A 21,417-nucleotide genomic window follows, 5' to 3' on the forward strand; every position below is an offset into this window, starting at 1 on the left:
ACAGATTTGGAATTCCTTACACAACCACAGTAAGTCCCAACACAAAAGCCTTTATGTGGTGTATCCCGACTATTTATTCATAGGTCAAATATTTCACAACAATTACAAAAAGATGACATGTAAATTTATCAGACCATGAGAAAATATGAGCCCAAACAAAGTAAACAACACACACACACACACACTCACAGAGAGAGAGAGAGAGAGAGAGAGACATGCAAATGTACTATTCACAATGTCCATTCCAAACTAAATCCTCCCACTACGACAAATTCATCTTAAGTTACAGTGTGAGCACACACTCGGCCAGTTTTAAGGTCTGCGTCCAGTTTCTTGAGGCTCGCTTGAATTAAGTCTGCATGGTTTCTGAAGATAGCATCTCACTGCTAACTGATCCTTCCTCCAGTGGTAAAGAGGGTCGACTAAGAACAAAACTGTGGCACTGACAGAATTTCAGACCTAATATTGTTTTGCTTTGAGGGCTCAAAGCCATATCTCTGTCCCAAGTTACATAATTAAAATACTGCTCTTCCCAAACTCTAAACACTAAATGCGGCTGCAAGACCATGTTAGTAACTATGAATATGGCATGCCAGCAGAACAGAAGTCTTTATTAAGGGAAGCAGAAACAGTGCCAAAGGGGTCTCTGTGGGGGTATTTAAACAAACCTCCTGCAGATTAAATAAACTGTAATATCTTTCAATTGAATATGGTAAATTTGATCAATCTCATTTACCAGTTGACCTACCCAGTGTCAAAATGTTGTGCTTTGAGAAGAAACATCTTGGCACCAACAACAAGAAGACATTTTAAAAGAGTCATTTGACCAAATTTTGACCAAAAACATCAATTCCCCACTGGTCTTGTTATGGGCATGAGAGCTCCATTGTGACCCTTTGGTAGACTGCCACAGTAACTTTTTCATGCATAAAAAGAAAATGATGGAAAGCTCAGTAGCACCCATGGAAACACAACATCTTTGTTGTTCAATCTGGAATAAATTAATTCCACCCTCACAGACAATCGCTTCATAACATTTGCAAAAGACCATGTTGACCCCAAAACCCTTGCCTCAAAAGGTGGCGCACGTAAACACAACAACAAAAAACAAACCCATCACAGAATAGGTTCTGACAGGGTGTCAGGAACTGAATGGGCCTGAGTCCCATGTTGCGGGACTGGTGTGTGAGAAGGCTGATGTCCTATGTCCAGGGAACATGCTGTGAATGATGTGTTGCCCAGGCTCGGGAGAACGTCCGTCGCAGGAATGTTTCTGATCTCACAAAGAAACACATTTACGGGCTTTGGCCTGCACTTCCTGTTCGTCTCAAAGCTAGCGTGCGTGCTTTGTTTTTCGCCCCCTTTCCCTGCCGCCGAATAATCAGATTACATACCGCAGCATTGAATCGGAAACAGACCCGGAGACAAAATGTACGATATGTGTACGGTGTGAAGCATCCTCACACAGTGGGTCTACCTCACCGCTCTTCGTCACTGGCGAACGTGACAGAGCCCACGGTGCAAAAGTGTTGTACTCCCTCCACCACCCTAATCTTCCCCGCACACATCAGTGCATGAGTATTCACAGCTATCGTGACAGTATGCTTTCAATCCGCCCAGCAGGACACGCAGAGTGTCTACAGCAGATAAATGCACAGGAACACAGACAAAACCACTATTGTTTCCATGTCTGGTAAAATCGTGTCAACATGGCTTCCCTGGTCTGTAAGTGGGATACCGACGCTGCGCATTTCCAATATATGGGATCGACTGAAGCATGGCAATTGGCTGCCACACAAGATGGAGTGCCTTGTTGTTTCAACTGAACTCTGTTTCATGGAGTTCATTAACATAAACCCAACGTCTCTAGGTACCCTTTTGTTATGTGGGGCTAATTCTGTGGTCCATCAACAATTTGGCTTTTCCAGTGGAAAATGTGCCCATGGTTGCATGGAAGTCATGAACCCAGAGACTGTGTGATATTTGTGGCCTCATTTATCATAGACTTTTTGGTTTACAGTTGAATTACCAGACGTCACACTACATCAATACTTCTCCTTTGGGATGACAGTGTGGCTGTTGTTCTTAACAAAAGGGAAATCCTTTCAGGTATGGGTCAGCTCGCCTAGTTGCAGTGATGACTTTATAGTTGCCGAGCTGATCTCAGAGAGTTTGTTGGTAAAGCACTTCAATATTCACATGAATCATTTTAAATAATCAACTAATACAGTGCCTATAAAAAGTATTCATCCCCTTGGATATTTTGCCCTGTTATTGATTTTATGAATGGAATCATGGTCAATATCATTAGGATTTGTTTTGGAAGAATTTACAAAAATCTCTGGGGCGGCAGTGACTCAGGAGGTAGAGGAGTCGTCCAGCAACTGGAAGGTCCTGACAATGTTGAAGTGTTCTTGAGTGTTACGGCCACTTTGGCCTCTCGGCTGTTTTCTACTCATTTTGTCTGCCTCTCCTCTCGTAGGCCTGATCCTGCGTGTCCCACCTTGCCGGATAAATTTGGCCTGGCCTTCCAGAGAAGCGGCGGGAGCTTTGCGTTGTGTTTTGTTCTGTTGTTGTTAAAGTTATTTTGTATTAGATATGTTTTCACGTAATTAAACCCTAGACGTGAATTGTCACACTGTCTCCTGCCCCATTTCTTTGTTACCGTTGAGCCGGGTAAGAAATGGGGGCTCTGTCCAAACGTTTATTCCGCCTTTAACGCAGATATCCGTGTTACTTGCGCCTTTGTTCTTGATGCATGAGGCCGCGGCGGTGCGTTTAGTTTTAATTTCTACTAGGCCTTAGATTAAAATATTTGTCCTGGGCGCTTTCTGTGAAGCAATGCGCTATTTAATTAATTCATTAAGTGTGTGTTAATAAGTTACTTTCACATGCGGAGAGTAGCGTTATTGAACAGTCGGGTTAAGTATTCAGGCTGAGGCCTGGTATGATATATTTGTTGGATATTTAAACGCTGTACTTTTCATTAACCGTGTATTTTTTCCACCTTTCGTTTCCTTTCTTTTCCGACAACTTCGGGATAAGTGTTAGGTTGGAGTGAAATCAATGCGCATTCTACACCGAAACGTCGGACATTGAGGTTTGGTGAGTTCTGCAATATGTTTGCTAGGCCTTTAACTTTTCCTTTCAGGCTTGCGTGTTTTGTGGGACGTGTGGTTATATGTTGTGGCTAGACCATTTGTCTCGGGGGCACTCCGAGGCATTGGTGGAATCGCCAGTTTTCTGGTTGTTTTTCCATACCTGTGGGCTTGGTGTTTAATTCATCCCGCCACCAGCCTGTTTGAAGCTTCACGTTTGGTTAATTACATGGGTTTGTTTTCTTTGGCCTGGGGGGAATGATTGTTGGTCTTGGTTTAAATTATCGCTGGGCTTCCCGGTTTTAGTTTTGCTGGTCTGGCTTTGGTGTAATTAGTTTCCTGTACTATTTCGTTCAGTTGGCGATAGGCGCGCAATCGCTTGAATAATGACATCACTTGTTAAACATTTTGTGGAAAATCCTTCCAAGGTTGTGTTTGATGCATTAACTAAGGACCAGTTGATACAATTTGCTGGTCATTATACAATTGAAGTTCCTTCTATTCGACTTAACCCTCTGGCGCATAGCGGTCACTACAGTGGACAGCTGTTTAAAAGTCATTTTTTTCCTTAATGCAATTGTTTCTATGGTGGAATTCCATATCAGTTGTTAGAATGCTCTCTGCTGCCCCCCTTGGTTGTTAGAGCTACAAGTAAACCGCCTCTGAATCCAAGATGGCCGACAGACAGCCACATGGGTCGGCCCCTGCTGGGATATCTTGTCAATCCTTCTATACCAGAAGAACCCTAGAGGTAAAAAATATATGATGATATGCAGGAATATCTAATGAACAATATAATTCTTTTAGTTTTGACAATTTTATTTCAAATAAGTCATAAATTGCGATTAACGTTGTGTCCAATATAGTGGACGTCATGCATTTCTAAGTATATTTCCAATACAAGTCATGTGGTTTATTCATCTTTTATTATGATTTATCTTGGTTATCTTATCTTGAAATTCAGTTCATTTTTGGTGTATTTATGTTATTTTTAAAAATCTGTCAATTTTTGTGCAGATTAGATGTAGTTCGTGTTAAAAAAAAATGTATCATATTTTTTAATAAAAAAATAAATAAAAAAATAATTTATCATATTTTTAGACCACAAGTGCAGCAAAGAATAGGGAAGACTATAGAATGGTCCAGGAAATTCCCTCCGACTCCAGTGATGATGATTATAGTGACGACAGTGATGATGAGTGGCTGCCAGAGAACAATAGAGATGTAGGAAATGAGGATGATGAAGAAGATGCAGAGAGTCAGGATGCTGACAGTCAGGATGATGAGGGCCAAGATGATGAGGGACAGGATACAGACGAAGGTCAGCATGGTGAGGGAGCTGTGGGAAATGTCCGCATGGTAACTGCCCCGAGAAATGTTCGCAAGGCACCTCAAGCCCGTAAATATGTCTGGAAACTCCAAGACAACGACTTTGATGGAGACTTGCCACCTTTTCTAGGAGACTGGAGAGTGAATGTTGAAGGAAGAGAACCAGTCGATTTGTCTGTCGAAGCATCTGTTTCCCATAGCTCTCATTGATGAGATGCACAACATCAACATGTATGCTCTGCAGAAGGGAAAGAAAATCTGGCAGTGACAAGTGAAGAAATGCACATTTTTCTAGGGATCAACATGATCATGGGGTACATTCGATATCCTAGGGCACGAATGTACTGGTCCAGTGAGGATGGTCTTCGTCTAGGAATAATTGCAGATGCCATGTCTGTAAACAGATTTGAGCAAATTCTGAGTTATCCCCACTTTGTGGATAACTATACTTACGAGCCAGAAAACACGGATAGGCTCTTCAAAGTAAGACCAGTGCTAAGTACACTTCAGAAAACATTCCTAGTGGCAGCAGACCCTGAAGAATTCCACTCAATTGATGAGCAGATGATTCCCTTCAAAGGCCAACTGTCAATCAAGCAATACATACCAAAAAGCCCAAGCCCTGGGGAGTGAAAGTGTGGGTGAGGGCAGGGTCCTCAGGTTATGTGTATAGATTTTAAGTGTACCAGGGCTCAGCAAATAGGGGTCACAGCAGTGGTTTGGGAATGGCTGGAGATGTAGTGATGCGCCTTTGTGATGACATGAAACACAAGAACAACAAGGTGTTTTTTGATCATTTCTTTTCCAGCATTCCTCTCCTTGAAGCCTTGAAAGACCTAGGCATTTATGGCACAGGAACATGCAGAGCAAACAGAGTGAAAGGAGCAAGTCAAAAACTCAAGAGCGAAAAACAACTGAAACAAGAGGGCAGAGGAGCTTGCTCTGTTGTCAGCACAAATGGAAACATCACTATCACACGTTGGCTTGACAGTTCAGTCATCCACCTGGCGTCAACCTGTGCTGGTCAGTCCCCTGAAGACACGGCCAAAAGATGGCTGAAGAAAGAAAAAACAATGATCAGCGTCCAAAGACCCTTCTCGGTGGCCCTATACAATCAACACATGGGTGGGGTGGCTCTTGTTGACCAGTGTGTGGCAATGTATCCCCACAGATGTAGAAACAAGCGATGGTACATCCGAGTGTTTTTTCATTTTCTGGATGTGACCATTGTTAATGCATGGCGCCTCTACCTAATGTCTGGATTGGAAAAGATGAATCTCCTGATCTTCAAAGCTTCTGTGGCCCGTGCACTGATAAATGCTGGGTCCCTTCAGCAAAACAGAAGAGGGAGACCCAGTGGGACCCCACCTCCAGCAAAGCGCAGAACAGTGACCAAAGTACCCAGTGAGGTCAGGTTCAGCACAGGAAAATCATTGGCCCAAGCTCACCCAGGTCAAAAATGCAAACAGATGCCACGATGCTGCATGTACACGGAAGACCAAATACATCTGCATGCAGTGCCGTGTGGCACTCTGCCCTGGATGCTTTGACAATTTTCATATAGCCTAGGATTGATGAACTGAGCATACACTGAGGCTCATTTGAAAAGAAAAATGTTTGGAGAAGCGGAGACTTTTTGGAGATATAGATATTCAGTGATGCAGAGACTGACTGTTCTTGTTGCTGAAAACATAATGCATGTTTAATGACCTGGTTTACCAGTCCTGCATCCTTGAAGAAGTATGGAGTATGTTTGTTCCTTTTAGAGATGTTTTGAAAGCTTAGATGGAAGCTCAGTTGCGAGCGCTGTTTGCTCTCTTATTTCGACCTAAATAATAGGTCTATAGAATGTTGAAGTGTGTGAAAGTATAGTTAAATGCTTTTCAAAGAATAAAATGAAATAACTGTTCATGGATTTATAATAAAATTCAATTTCATTCATTCTTCCATTAAGTTTATTCTGTTTATGTTGAGTGTTTAAGCGCATCTAGTCCAGTGTAGTGGACATGTCTGTAACTTTCTGAAAGAATCATATTTTTGGAAAAAAAGTTAATATTTGTTTTTTTCATGCTCTAAGAAGAGTAAAAACCCATGAAAAAAAATTGACTCAGGCTTTCATAATTCATGAGGTGAGTTAAACTAGTGTCAATTCATGTGCATATTATTCAGGCCTATACTAGATGACTAGTTGCCAAGGCTACATGAAAAGACCAAACTACCAAAATCTACATATTTTATTTTCACAATTTCTATCTATAGGCCTTCCTTATTTGGTGTACTAGACATTATTGAACAAACATATTAATCTGTATTTCAGTATCTAAGTAGTACGTTATTATTTATTTATTACTTATTTATTTATTTAGTTATTATTTATTTAGTTATTTATTATTTATTTTCATTTTTTATTTATTTAGTTATTTTTTTGGGGGGGGTTGTGATACCTCCCTGAAATGACTTTTGAACTTTATTAGTTTAACAGTTGAATTGAAAACCGAATTGTCTGTAGTCTCCCTATTTCATGCGACTGCTTAACAAACTGTTTCAACAATGTTTTGTCTTCTACGCGAATTAAATGTGAAGCCTCCTGCACGGCCCGGCGCCATCTACTGGTCTGGCATATGCACTAGGCCTAAAGCACTTTTAGCCGCTTTCACCTCTGTGTGTGCACGCAAGTTTTTTTCTTTACCGGTATCGTTAAAGGTGTGAAAGCGGTAAGAGAAAATACACCCGTTAGTTTCGTGTAGACGTAGCCTTAGAGTGTTCTTTTGTCTTCATGGTGGAATCGTAGCCAGGAATACTGATTAACCAGTGACTGGACCTTCCAGACGCAGGTGTCTTTATACTATTATACTATACATATTCATTGTACTCAGAAATTCCCATTTCACTAATTGTGAGGCTACTAGCATCAGTTGGCTGGACTGCTGTTGACTTAGGTCAGTCACTGTAAGTAATTAACATTACTTTGTAGAAATCTGTGTTCATTTTGACATTAAAGAGGTTTTTTGTCAATTCTTGGCATAAAAGTCAAATTAAATTGACCAAGATTCCATTTATAAAAGCAATAAAAGGGGAAAATATTCAAGGGGGTGACTACTTTTAATAGCACTGTATAACTACAGTAAAATCTAAACTACCCAAAAAGGTGCACAAAAACACCAACAACTGCCTAGCTGGCAGTGGTATAGCCTGATAACATACTAACTACTGTATACTGGCGATATAGTTGGCAGTGTCCTGCTGTAAAAGCTTTTCTTGCTTTACTGTGGGGTGGTCCTAACCTGGAACGAAATTCATCTGGCGAGAGTCAGGTTAGGGTGGTCCAGCCCAGAACGCAGAACTACTTAGTGTATATCCTGGAGGATTTGTGGGAATGACTGTCCTTCACAGAGCCATATATCATCAAATTGAATTTGAAAATGATACCCAAACGAGCTTCCCATAAAAACATGCCAAAACAAGTGGTAAATTGTTGCATAGTGTTTCCTTTAAAGGGGCACTTGGCAACTATTTCAACATAATAAACCCGTTTAGAAATCATTTGGATGGTTAAATGACCTGTTCCGGTGAAAATTGTGACTTTTCCCGCTGCCCTTAGCGTAAAACCAACCTTGCAACATTGAGACTACCATCCCGGAAAGAGAAGTGAGAAACAAGAAACTTGTTTTAAATCGTGTTTCTTACCTTGTAACATCCACATTGTCTGCCGAACTTATGCTAACCGTTTTGCTAGCTTGTAAACAAATCCATGTGCCTTATTGTTACCTTTTTCCACAGTTTGAAATAGCATAATGCACAATTTCTTCAGCAGAGGGGGAAATCCTGCCAAGTTTCCCTAAGTGACTAGCCATAAAACAGATGGAAGTCAGTGGAGGGTAAATTGGTCAGGAACTACAGGCAAACTTCAGTGGCCATACATGGATTTGCACTTGAGGCAAGGGACATGTCCAGTTTAATATTCATCTATTCTAACTTCTCTATTTCTCAACTACCTTTAGCATAAAAATAACAACACTTTGTGGACCTCCCCACATGAGGGGAATATCTTCAGCAATATATTGCATAACGCAGGTCATATATTTCACATTACATCCCCTACATCCTTTGATGCATAAACAGCAGCATTTATGTTTAGCATATTTACATTCTTTCAGATGTGTTACTGTGTGTTACAGAGTTTCGAGGCTCAATATGACTCCTTCATTTTAAGTTATATCAAGTCTGTGTTTATTGTTATTGCTCCACATACATGGGTCATACATAGAGATGCATGACACATTCTTTCTCCAGGACTAGAATGCAACATACAGTAGAACTTATGAATTACCAGAGTGGGATGTCAACTGAGAACACGTACAACTTTACCATTATGGGGCTTTGTAGGCTGTATATGTACTGAATGCGTGTTGGTTAATGGTGATTAGGAGTAGCCTACATCTTACATCTTGTGGATGTTTCAACGTGACTGAAGCAGTCTGTTCCATGTTCCCCCACTTTTGTAATTCCGTACGGCCCTGCTGGGCTATGTGCAACCCACTGAGCTCCAGTAAAACTAGGTCTATGCCATCTGGCATTTAATGTATTTCCATTATCAACTTGAGTCTTTTGAAGAGGGAAAGAACAATATGTCCAATTTGACAAGTGACCCCCCTCCAAGTCTCACCACAAGAGAGTACTGTTTTTGTTTCAAATTTGAAATCCAATATCTGCAATTCTCGAAGGAAACAACTTTGCCGGGGGAACTGCTTGTCTCATCAGCGAAAACTACTCGACACCCCACTGGCTTCCTGCCAACAGACTACAGTAGTGCGCAATTGACCCTTGTAGACATTCAAGTAATAGTAATGACTTCAGCTGCAGCAATTTCACAGAAACAATTTCAGATCCCCGGATTCTTCTGTCCTCTCCTTTCGTGGAAGTCTCCCTAGCTTGTTCAGCTTTAAACTGTTACATCTGGGGCCCAACTGGCAAGTGGCTACAGGAAGAATTGTAAAGGCAGATGACTTATTGAGAAATGTTAGCTTTTCTTACGTAATGTCAAGGCAAATGGAAATAGTATAAGAGGATTATGGGGCTCATCTACAGACCGTTACAACTCAAGGAGACAAAATACAATATCCAAACAAACCAGCAAACTCATGTCCTCAACTGTACATTGCGTCAGAGTATAGCTAAAAGAAGGATTTGTTTTATAATTTAATTTCTCTTCAACTCAACTATCCTCCAACTTCACATTATCTGATGTTACAAGGTAGGACAAAATGTTTCTATGGACAGTACAGCAACATTCAGAAAACTACTGGCCTGACAGCTTGCAATTTACATTGGACTGTGTGTCATAATACCAAAAACACTAGGAGTATGTCAATTCACCACATAAGGCTGCATTCAAATCTATTTCTAAAAAGATTACAGCAAACATTTGTTGTTAATAAGAAAAATATTTGTTTTGGCGAGTAGGCAGTTGTCAAATTATTAGCTGAACATAACTTTTGTGGTTTACTGTGAGAGACTTCTACTTGTTGGGTTGTTCTCAAATTATTAAGACCATCCGACAACTGGCACATAATCCATGTCACTGCTGCCTTGCTCTTTAGATATAATAATTTTTTGCAAGCCTTCTTTAATGATGCATGTTAAGCTTGAGAAACTCCCACCAAAGCATTGTAAATCAATAGGGAGATGTGTTCGTCTGTGTATGTCTGAGGGCATGTGTGTGTGTGTGCGTATGTGTTTGTCTGTCTGCTTGTTTGTTGGTTTGTACTGTAGTAATGTATGTTGTAGTTATGAATCTGTTTGGTGTACACAAACATGTTTTGGTGTGTATGTGTGAGCCTAAATGAATTTCTACAGGAAGGCGTCTGTACATTTTATGCCCACTGTATGCACGTGAGGTGGTGGGAAAACTTGCATTCTTCCACAGCTGCAACAAACAAACAAACAGGCATGACCCCCCGCGCGGCCCTTGTATTCTGTAAAGGTTTTGGGAAACACTGCTTGCTCTGCTCTCTTGCAGTTCACTTTCTCATTACAGCCCAGCAGGTGTCCCTCTGAACAGTGTCTGCAGTGCCTGTTGAGAGGACACACCGCAGATTGCAGTGACTGCATTTACGTATGGATAAACACACACACACACACACACAGAGAGAGAGGAGAGAGAGAGAGAGAGAGAGGAGAGAGAAGAGGAGAGAGAGAGAGAGAGAGAGAGAAAGAAATGCACATGAGCACATACAGATTCCGTCACAAGGCTGAACAACCCCTTCCTTTGTAAGTGGTTTTCATCACCACGAAGGAACACTCGTGGAAAGGAGGACAGGCACACATGCACGTTGAGGCTGAATTTACAGCCCGTGCAGATGTAGGTCAAAAGGCGGGTTTGAAAGTATTAGCAATTCATTACATCAACATCACTTACTTCCATTAATAAACAATACAGATGGGCTGTGTTTTGAAGTCGCTGAAGTAGAGGACTAAAAGTTCACGTTGTGGGTTGGTGTCTGTTTAAGAGCCTGTGGGAGTCACACTCCAGCTGTACATACTGTTCCTGATTTTTATTAGTTTCTATATATGGCAGCCATATGTGCTTGGTAACGTTTGAATAGACCATTCTACACAGACTTAATGCATAGCATGCATTAAAGCAACACCAAAGAGTTTTTTGCACCTTAAAATAATGTTTCCAAAATTCGAGTTCATCAACTCGTAACAGGGTGAACGGCACTTCTGCATTCGCTTCGCGCCCCTCTATCGGCTATAACCGCACTATGTAAGTTTGCAAGATCGGGTAGCGGATCTGTAGTTCGATGGAATGAGACATAAGAAACTACAAATTTGACTTGCATGATGTCGCAATACATCGTAATTTCATAAAATCATGCAACATATTCTACCTTGTCTATGGACATCGTTATTTGCAAAGCCGTTGCTGGATAAACAAATAGCGTGCGTGCGACAGAGGAAAAGTTCTTTGGTGTTGCTTTAATGTATGTTAAACAAATTCTGAGCGTAAATGGTCTCATACTTGCACTGCTGTAAATGCATTACTCCTGGGGTTATGTTTGACTTTCAAAATTGGCCCCTGAAACTTGCTACTGGACAGCTTTTCCCTCCCTTTTTCTATCTCTCTCTCTCCCTCTCTCTCTCTCTCTCTGGTGCACGGGTTCTGGAACCTCGATGGAACATACTGTACGGAACACTTGGGGTTCAGTACACGGAGGGGGAGAAAGCATGCAATAGCATCACCCCCGCGTGATCCACATTCAGCCTCAGAATGCAACCTCCCCTGGCGCCCACTTCCCCAAACACAGCAGCAGCCAGAAACCTCTCCTTTGTACGAGACAAGATGGGACGGAACAGGACTGGACAGGACCCGGGGGGGGGGCAGAACGTGATGATGTTCCTCACCAGTTCGCTCACCAGCTGAGAGCTAGCATGACAAGTGGGGTCCCCCCACCCCCGCCATCCAGGCCCAACTCATTCCATTATGTTGCCAATAAAGACTTGGCCACTGCCTGCCACTTTCATTCTTTTTTAATTGTTCAGAGACAAGACATCCGGAGGGGTTTTGTTGCGGGCACAATCACTTCTGTTGTGAGAGCAACTCTGTTGTGACAAGGCCAGAAGAAAAGAGAAATCTCAAAACTATTATGACAGAATGTGATGACTAAATCCCGGTGGACAGTGTGTAGAGATGAATAACAGGGTAACTGTCTGGCCTGGAGGTCGTCACCCTATGCTCCACAATGAACTTCTTGTCTTCTTACCCTCGTAGAAACAGGTCACAACACAGTTCATGATGACAAACTGATAATATACCCAAAGCATGCTGGCACACTGGTGCCGATAGGGTGAAAGGGAAGTGTTAAGGTAGCTGGCTCTGGGATGAGCACACAGATAAGCACCATTGTGTTAACATCGCGCCATTGTTTGGGTTATGCTGTCATCTCAAATAGAGGATTACGCTCAGCCAAAGTTTCAGGTTTGGTCTTGGAAATCTCCCTTGCATCTCACCAGCAGCTACGCTCCAGTAGCAGTGTGCTCCGAGCCAAGAATCTGGTAATCTGCTATGGCTTGCACTTAACTGAAAGGAGAGAGAGAGAGAGGGAGAGAGAGAGAGAGAGAGAGCGAGAGAGAGAGAGAGCGCTTCTACAACTGAAACGCTTTAGTCATTGTTTGATTAAGAAAAATTCCCCAAGCGCCCTGCCTTTTCCTTCCTCTCCTGACAGAGTGTGGGTGAGAGATCTCAAATTTACCCAGAGTTCACACAAGTCCCCTGGCCACCTAAGGAAAAGGTTTGAGGGAAGCAATTTCCTTGCCGTATTTGATAGGTAAGCCTCAGTCCCCAGCAATCACATCTCAGTTTTAATCATGTGTTTGGGCAGTATCCTTACCACTTGGAGAAGAAAACAAAACAAAAACATCCTAAATTTAGAGGAAAAATATTCAGCGTAGGTGGTTCCAGTTGGTTTGCATTTTTAAGAAACTTAAGAGGTTAGTGTGTATTCTTCATACCTGAGTAGAAAATAAATGATCTATTCAGAGCTTTACAATCAACAGGGCAATGAAGAATCACAAAGCATTAATTGAATACTTTTGTACAGTGAGATATTGTTTTTATGACTGTAAAGTAGAAAAAAAAATATATATATATATATATATATATATATATATATATATATATATATATATATATATATAATATTTGATCACACAATTGTCCATGGAGATTGTTGAGTAAAAATGTCCTGGCATTAATGACGAGGATTTTCTATCCTAAAACGACCCGCCACCGTTAGTAGCAGAAAATCTGGCCAAATGTGCAAACACCAAGCATGTGAATATGTGGACCGGTGCCAGACATTATGGCCGAGTCGTGATCGGCAGGGCAAAAATGAAAGCACGAGTGCACCATGACAAGTGTGCTTGGCAAATAGTCGGTGCTCCGACCTCGGTGGTCATCAGCGTCTTTAAGTCCAGGCCTCCAATCTGCACGGCAATAAAACTATACACCCAGCTGTCACATTCAATTGTGGAGAGAGAGGCATTATGTTCCCGTGCAGAATGCTTCACGTTTAGCTATGCTCCAAAATCTAAATATATCGGGCCAAGGAGCCTAACATGAGTCCCAGGCATGCGCTCTTGCCAGCTGCACAACAGGCCGGACACTGCGCCTGCCGAGGACAGCAGCTCTATGTTTAATCCACATCGTTCCACAACGGACAGAGGGCGAATCAGTGCCAGGGAGGAATAAATTATCGGTGTCAGCCACAGAACATTACCCAAAGCACTCAATCTTGGAAAACAGGCTCTAACATCTTTACATCTATGTGCGGTGAACTATTTTCAATTGTCTTGCGGCGCTCAAACTTTTTCACATAACCTGTGAGTTTGGCTGCAGGAGCTTCATGGTCTGAAAGGACACGATCACTCTAACACATTTCTTTTCATTGGAGGGTCTTGGGATCACCTCCCATGAACTCAGCTCGGCCGCGCTGAGAGAGCACCCCGATAAACACACCTCTGCCAAAGGAAATTCACATCCGCGTGGTCAATGTTTCCAGCGATAGGAGGAAGGCTCCTTAATTAAGTCCTCCTCTGCAGAGTGTACACAGGGCCAGCCGCACCTCGCGCAGAGCCCCTTAAACGAACCCCATGAAGTCCACTTGTGAGACTCTTATGAAATACTATTGGAAAGTGTTCAGAGGACCCGGCTGGATTCCATTAACCGAGGCAAATAATAGTTCATGCTGTAGGTAATATCTGCTGCTTCCAAAAAGTTATCTCCCACTTCAATTCTCCTCCCCCCCCCCCTTCCAAACACAAACAAAAACAAAAAACTATTGTACATCACACTTCATTTGTAAGCAAATTCCTCCATCGTAGTGCAAGGGTTTCAGGAACGTCTCCTTATCTGACCTGTCCAAGTCCATGTCCAAGAGTCCAAGAGTCTGTGGCTGCAGTTTGTTTGCAAGACGTGGTGGGACACAGGTGCCTTGTCAGGCCGCGAGCTCTTTGCCATGTGGGGGAGTTTCACAGAGTGCTAACACTGTTTGATGAACTAATCACACAGCAACGACAGGCTGTGCTCTTTCTCTCTTCCTTTCTCAGTCTCTTTCCCTCATCCTCTCTCTCTCTCTCTCTTTCTCCCTCGCTCTCTCACTCTTTTGTAAAAATTATGATCCAGATGTAATCTCTGGATGGGAATTACTCTGCAGAGTCAGCGTGCTGAAACCCGTACTAGTGGTAAATGACAGTAAAACTAACCTTATCTGTGTCCCAACTGAATAAAACTGAGAGAAGACACAATGTTCTCCACGTCCACTTGATTTAGAGTTCCTTGGCGTCCTGCTTCGATGTCATTATTTTCTCCGTTAGTGGTCAGTTTGGGTACAGGGTATGGGATTTCACTCAGTGGATGGGGGGCTAATAAAAACGTGGGGAGGAAACGCTTGGCAGGCCGCAGCTGAAGTGAGCTGAGTTATGAGTGACAGGTTGCAGCGGATCGTTTCCCCCCATGAGCCATGGATATTCCTACACTCCTGCTGTAGCAGGGCAGAGACAGAGACAAACAGAGCCATCTGAGGAGGCCACACCCTGCGGAGTTTAGTAAGAACATATACACACACACACACACACACACACACATACATGTACACACACACACTAAACAGAACCACTGACTGGAAACATATGCAAAAATGTCCAGCCTCAAAGGCCCCTTGAGTTCCCGTGTGGTTTACAATCACTGGAAATATAATTACTGGAAAAATTGCACGTTTGTGTGTGTGTGTGTGTGCGCGTGTGTGTTTTGGAGGGGGGGGGGGGGATTGTGGTCTTTAACACCTCTGAAAAACAGGCTACAAAAGACCTGTTTAGTTTTCTATACAATAAAGTCCAAATGTTCATTATATAAGGCCTATGAAAGCAATTACAAGGTATCGTAAAATATGTTATAACACATAACCAACTATTTCCCATAGTAACATTTGAGTTTAGTAAAAGTTCTGTTGCCCCATGGGGTCTAACAAACCCTTTAGTTACTCCATATATTAATTTCTCACATACCATACTAACAATTACCATAAACAAAACAGACATGAAGAGAGGGTAGCCAGATGTCACTCAGTGTGTGTGTATGTGTATGTGTGTGTATATTTGTGGAAAAAATTAAGAGACCACTGCACATTTTTCTGATGTCATCCTACGGTTGCTGAGTGACATTCAAATTAGTTGACGGTCATATTCAAAATTAAGAGACCACTGCAAATTTGGATATGACCCCCAACTAATTCCAGTGTCACTCAGCAAATGTGCAGTGGTCTCTTAATTTTTTCCAGAGCTGTATATATATATATATATAGCTTTATTTCACCTCACCTGGTATAAGGCACCTCATTTGGACCCGTTCTAACTCTGAGACTGTGATTTGAGGACTACTATGCTATGGCCATGTGCTGCCCCCTGGTGGTACTTCTGTATTACAGACCTACAGCTCAGCACTTTCAGAATTTCAACACCATCTTACAGTGGCTTGCAAAATTATTCAACTCCCCTGCAAATCATCTGCGTTTTTTTTTTTTTTTTTTTAATACTACACTTATAATAATAACCTATGTTCACTTGATGTGATACCAGCTTTGTACATTGTTCTTCACAGTTTCCCCCCAATTCCTCTTCATATACTGTATGAAACATCTTTGATGGATAATGCTCCTGCACTGTAGTCCCACAGATTATTAGTTGGATTTTGATCAGGACTTTGACTGAGTAATGCTGGTAGTTATCCAACTGGTGAGTAAAAACTCTCCCAAATCTTAGTTTGACAACCAACAACAGTTTTTTTTTTTGATATTGTGTAAAACCTCTGTTCATTGTCCCTTCGATTCCAAAAGGTCACCCAGTTCCCATAAATGAGAAATATCCCCACACAATGATATCACTGCACATAATCACACAGTGTTTGATTTCCAAATGTCCTGCTTTGAGGATTGGCCAAAAAGCTCTATTTCATTGCCATGTGACCATAAAACCTTCCCCCATGTCTTTAACATCCATAAATGCTTTAATATACTGTAGATAGATAGACTACTTTATTCATCACCAAATGGAAATTATGGTGTAACAGCAGCAATTGATTAACGTCTCGCGGCATGAAAAGGGAGTTGTTGTAAATTGTTAAAGCGGTAGGCAGGAATGGCTTTAATAATGTGGATCTTTTAAAATTTAAATCATTGACCATCTGTTTCTACCTCCAATCAGAATTTCAATCAGAAGCTTTATTGGCCAGGTTCGCGCAAACAAACAAGGAATTTGACTCGAGGTTAATCTTCGCTCTTAAAGTACAACACTCACTTAACATATAAGAATAAAAAATAAAAAACAAAAAGAATACAAACAGAACAGTATGAATAGAATGAAGAGCAGTAGAATATGTAATGCTAGGGGTGTGCATTGGCACTGCCCTCACAATTCGATTAGATTATGATTCACCAGGTAACGATTCGATTCAATTCGATTCTACGATGTATTGCAATGCATTGCGATGCATCAAAATTCTACTGCACACAACAAGGCAAATTTTGAGGTCATGAGGCAATACAAGCAGTCAGATATTGAACAGATTTTATTGGCTGCTATGTGTGTATTATCACTCTCCTGTATCTTTGACATAAATGTCATTAAATAATGGAATTTCACCATTTTAGGGGCAAGGCTACTTTCAGTCGGGCATATTTGGTAGGGGGCACAAAGGCCACATGTCAGGGCAAGGCCAAAGTTAACTATACAGTAGTAGGCTATAAAAATGATCAAAGTTGTATTGAGCCTATTCACAGCAGTAGACCTGCATCACTGTAGCCTATGAAACATTACAAAAACATGAAACATATTACATAGAACTGTAAATCATCTGATCATCTAATATTTAGATATCTAGGATATATTTAACATTTATTTTATATTTGGCCTGTTATGAAATCATGTATTGAACAATTAGTTAGTTAAATTAGTTGTTAGTGTGCTGTTGTTGTTAGTGTGCTTTGTTGTCTCTGACTCTGTGTCCTCTGTGTTAGTGTGCTGTTGATGTCTTTGCTCTGTACCCATGTCCCATGTTGTATTTTCTTTGTCTTTAAAAAAATAATAATAATAATAATTGCTGCCATCTTGACCAGGACTCCCTGGCAGCAGAGACATTGTGTCTCAATGGGACCTTCCTGGTAAAATAAAGGTTTAAAAAAAATAAAAAAAATAAGCACAGCTCAGTTTTAAGAAACTCAAATAGCATAGATGCATGCTTAGCATTTTGTGATCATTAAGGCCACTTTCACAAACTCTTAGTCAGCTGTCCTCTGATTTACCGATATCTAGGCGATATTTGTAACATTTATTTTGTATTTGGCCCATTATGAAATCATGTAGAATAATTTAAACACATGGGCAGTTCCAGCGTTATGGATGTGACAATTGGACTCATATTGGTAAACAAAATGCCTTAGAGTGGGGGCAACATTAGTATCAGTGAATTAATTTGCATAACTTTTAATGTAACCTCTGTCCTCTTAATACTGAGAAATCCTCAAATTTAATATAATCAATTTCATCCTAAGAATACAAGGCATTTTATCAGCGTTATGGATGTGACATGAAATGGACACACTTTTGTACAGGTTTTCTACAAACTCTGTGAATTTTGAAGAAAACTGCCAAAACTATGATATATGTAGCATGAAGGAGACTTGAATGAACACAAAAAGTGTGTTTTTGAAACTATGCATCATTTTCGTAATCCAGGAAAAACTGGCGTTATGGATGTGACGGTTTCACGTTATGGATGTGACGTGTCTGAACCAGTCCTCGACAAACTACATAAAACACATAATTAAGTAGTGAATTTTGATATGAAACAATTGAAATAGCAATCATGAAAAACTAGCGATGAAATGTTTGCCTCCTCAGTGCCCACTAAGATCCACAGGAAGAATCAGGACAAGTCATTTAAAATATAAAAAAGAAAATTTTTTTTTTTTTACCGTCATTTTTTTATTACCATGTGAAAAATTTTGTTTCTGGTATGGTTGCACAGCATATTTCTGATGTAAAAAGAGATGTAATTCTCCATTAAATTCAATCAGATCAGTTACAAACAATAAAATATAGACCTAAATGAAGATTTTAACAACAGTTCTATTTGCGTATGCACAACTTTTTTTTTCCATGGTAAGGATGACCTTTGCATGGAATTGCCCACATTGTAAAACTTAAAGCCCAAATTTGGAGACATCCATGCATGTCGAAATTTGCTGCAAATTCAGAACTAGATTACTCTGAAACGGCTAACTGTACAGGGGACTGCTTTACACCTTTCTGTTAGGTAAGGTCAGCTGTTTATTCTGATATATGGATTGTTATGTGTTGAACGAAGTGTTCGTGAAGTATTCCACCGAGATGAATGGGTAGGGAGATGGGCGCAGAACCTTCAGTAGAATTATGATTAAATTGAATTATATTATTCACTTAAGTGTAATTTTCTCGCGAACCGTTCACCACAGCAATTAACGGCTAACATAGTTTAAAAGCTGTGAAAAAGCTCTTTCATGTGATGTGATAGGCTACTTGTGATGTCTGTGTCATGAGTAGGCTCGTTCGCGAGTAGTTCAACTGAGAAGAATGGGTGAATTTGGATGCACTTACTTTCTTCGCGGCGCTTCGTCACTTTCTCCATTGGTGAAAAGACTAAATTAATTTGCGCTGTGAATGCTTAGATTATTTTGACAGACCATAGGCTAAATAAAAAACTTTATTAGTCGGACGCAAAACAGAATATTAAAAGAAGGGGGCACCAAGGCCACCGTGGCCTGTAAACCTCTGATTTTCAAAGGGGCATCACGGCCAACGCAAAGGCGATGGCCATGGCCATCGTGAAATTCCTACCCTGCACACACAGTAACGAAGCCAACTCAGGATGCCAACGATCGACATGGTTCGTGAAGTTAGTTGTATTGTCAACGTGGTTGATGTTAGTGTGTCAGGTTTTACACACCGCTGCACGCCTTGTCTAGTTTCCATTAAATTAGTAGAATCGAAATGTGCCCAGATGTCCGCTTTCCAAGCTTTGGGTGCGTTTTTAATTACCCGTCTATCGTGGTCATCTCCCTCCGTCACCTTGATTCTTTAGTGTTGTTGTTATGCTAGCTAGTGCTGCCGCTTAGCAGGTAGCTACAGGCTGTGCATGTCATTACAACGTTGCTCCGGAAATGCCCCCAGAAGTAATTGAAACTTCACAACTTTATTGTCCACTCAAGGCCAGAAAATAAACAGTGACATAATCGATTATGGCCGCGTCGATGCTGAATCGTGCATGCCCCGCATTGTAATGCATCTCCGAATCGATTATTGTTGACACCACTAGGTAATGCCATTGTCCGGAGGGGGAGGTCCGCCTCCTTGTTGTCCCTGTCAAGGTTGCCATGGTTGTGGACACCTCAACAGGCACAGGCAAGATACAATATACAATTAAAAAGAGGGTGGGAATAGTGCAATATCAGTATAGACTGAGATTTTAAGATTAAATATAAATATAGTGCAAGGCAGTTCAGTGCAATGATAATGTATTAATAACAATATTGTAACTGTAAGATTGAAGTACACATGAGGTAGATGAGCAGAAGAGTGACTTTGTTCAGTGTAAGGGTGGGGGCTATTTCTGAGCATTCAACAGAGTGACTGCTTGGGGGAAGAAGCTGTCTTTGTGTCGTCTGGTTTTGCCGAAAAGTGCCCTGTATCGTCTAACAGAGGGAAGGAGGTTGAACAGTTTGTTACCAGGATGTGAGGGGTCTCCAGAGATTTTTGCTGCCCTTTTCCTGACCCTGGACTGGTACAGGTCCTGCATGGAGGAAATGTCAACTCTAATGATCCTCTCTGCAGCCCTAATTGTCCGTTGCAGTCTGGCTCTGTCCTGTTTGGTGGCTGACCCAAATCAGACAGTGATGGAGGTGCAGATGACAGACTGAATGATGGCTGAGTAGAAAGTGGTCAGCAGCTCCTTAGGCAGATTAAACTTCCTTAGCTCTCAGGAAGTATAACCTCTGCTGGGCCTTTTTCTGGATAGCGTGAAATGGTTGATCTCAGGAACCTAAAGGAATCCACAATTGGCATGGCCAAGGAAGAGGGAAAAGTTTAACCAAGGGGCAATGTCCCTGTTTTACTCTGCTATGTTTCGTCACCATCTCAGGAAGCTCCTCCGATGTCCACTTAATTTGTTTCTTGTTTTAATTTTGGAAATTTGCCTGCCTCTCGTAGGCGTTCATGACTACAACTGACAGCTGTTGACAGCCTTTGCTAATTTGGCAACCCAAATAGGAGGACGCTCTAGCCCATTATTAATACGCTATTCTAGAATTAATTGTTCAAAACATAAACGAAAATTCCAAGAGATTCCGCCCCGTAAGTAATTTTTTTTCATGGGTTTTACGGGTTAGAGTAATGTTGTCAAATAAGCCATTACTTCAATTCATCGTGTTTCCTTACTCTCTGACAACATATGGTGATCATATTTGGAATGGTTACAGTTTATTTTCCATTATTTCCTACATACTGGACCTTTAAGCCAGAGGGAAAAGTTTAACCAAGGGGCAATGTCCCTGTTTTACTCTGCTATGTTTTGCATTGTGTGTAATATTCTTTGTGTCCCTCTATATCAGTGTTTCTCAAAGTGTGGTCCGCAAGCTATCCCAATAGTGGTCCGCGAGCAGACGTGATAAAATATAATATAGATGAGTTGTTTGCAATATTGAACCAACTCGTATGTAAATCCAAATAGTTCTGCAACACTGTCTATGTAAGATGAAGCCTCTGACACATTTTTTTGCACATTTGCAAACTGCAAAGACAATAAGCAAGGTGGTTCAGTGAGTAGGCCTATTGTGTAGGCTAATATACTGTTGAAGTAGGCTTTTGGTAACACTTTATTTTAATGTGTCGCTGTTACAGT

This window comes from Alosa alosa, chromosome 14, assembly GCF_017589495.1.
Source record: "Alosa alosa isolate M-15738 ecotype Scorff River chromosome 14, AALO_Geno_1.1, whole genome shotgun sequence".
Classification (NCBI taxonomy): domain Eukaryota; kingdom Metazoa; phylum Chordata; class Actinopteri; order Clupeiformes; family Clupeidae; genus Alosa; species Alosa alosa.